Genomic DNA, 681 nt, shown 5'->3' with positions numbered 1-681 from the left:
TAATCCAAGGCGAGGGTTGCTCAGAGGACCCCCAACTGTGGGTCCCTCCACACGCACTTATTGTCTCCAGTCAATAAGTCGCAGGAAGGAGCCTAAATGACACCGATATTATCCTTTATTTGTGCGAGCTAAGTCAAATCAAACAGAGTTCAGTCTGCGGCGCGGCGGCTGTGATTACGTCCGGCCTTTTGATGGCGTCGAGGCTTTGATGGTGAGACGACGGCGAAGTCGCCGCAGCCACTGTGGATGTTTGCAGATGGCTGGGATTAAAGGAAACAGTGGCTCTCCAGCCTCCCGAGGCAATAAAGGGGAGAGCCAGGTGAGCGGGTCTGAGATGAGATGGAGCACGGAGGGGGGAAGAGGAGGAGGCACAGGCGGAGTAAATAAGAGGAGGGAGGGAATGAAAAGGAAGGAGATATATATCGAAATAGATTGAGTCTGAATAAAAGAAGGTGAGGAGAAATAAAGACGGGAGGTGGGAAAATGGATGATCGAGGGAGGAGAGGAGGGAGGCAGACGGAGGAGAGAGGAGGTCAAGGTGGAGCTGTGCAGACAGGAACTAAGCTTCAGACACAATGTGTTGTAATTCATAGCTCGCCACAGCTGCTGTGTGTGTGTGTGGGTCAGTGCATGCAGACGTGTGTGTGTGTGTGTGTGTGTGTGTGTGTGTGTGTGTGTGTG

The sequence above is a fragment of the Austrofundulus limnaeus genome, unplaced genomic scaffold (assembly GCF_001266775.1).
Source record: "Austrofundulus limnaeus strain Quisiro unplaced genomic scaffold, Austrofundulus_limnaeus-1.0 Scaffold636, whole genome shotgun sequence".
In the NCBI taxonomy this organism is placed as follows: domain Eukaryota; kingdom Metazoa; phylum Chordata; class Actinopteri; order Cyprinodontiformes; family Rivulidae; genus Austrofundulus; species Austrofundulus limnaeus.
This window is presented reverse-complemented; position numbering follows the sequence as displayed.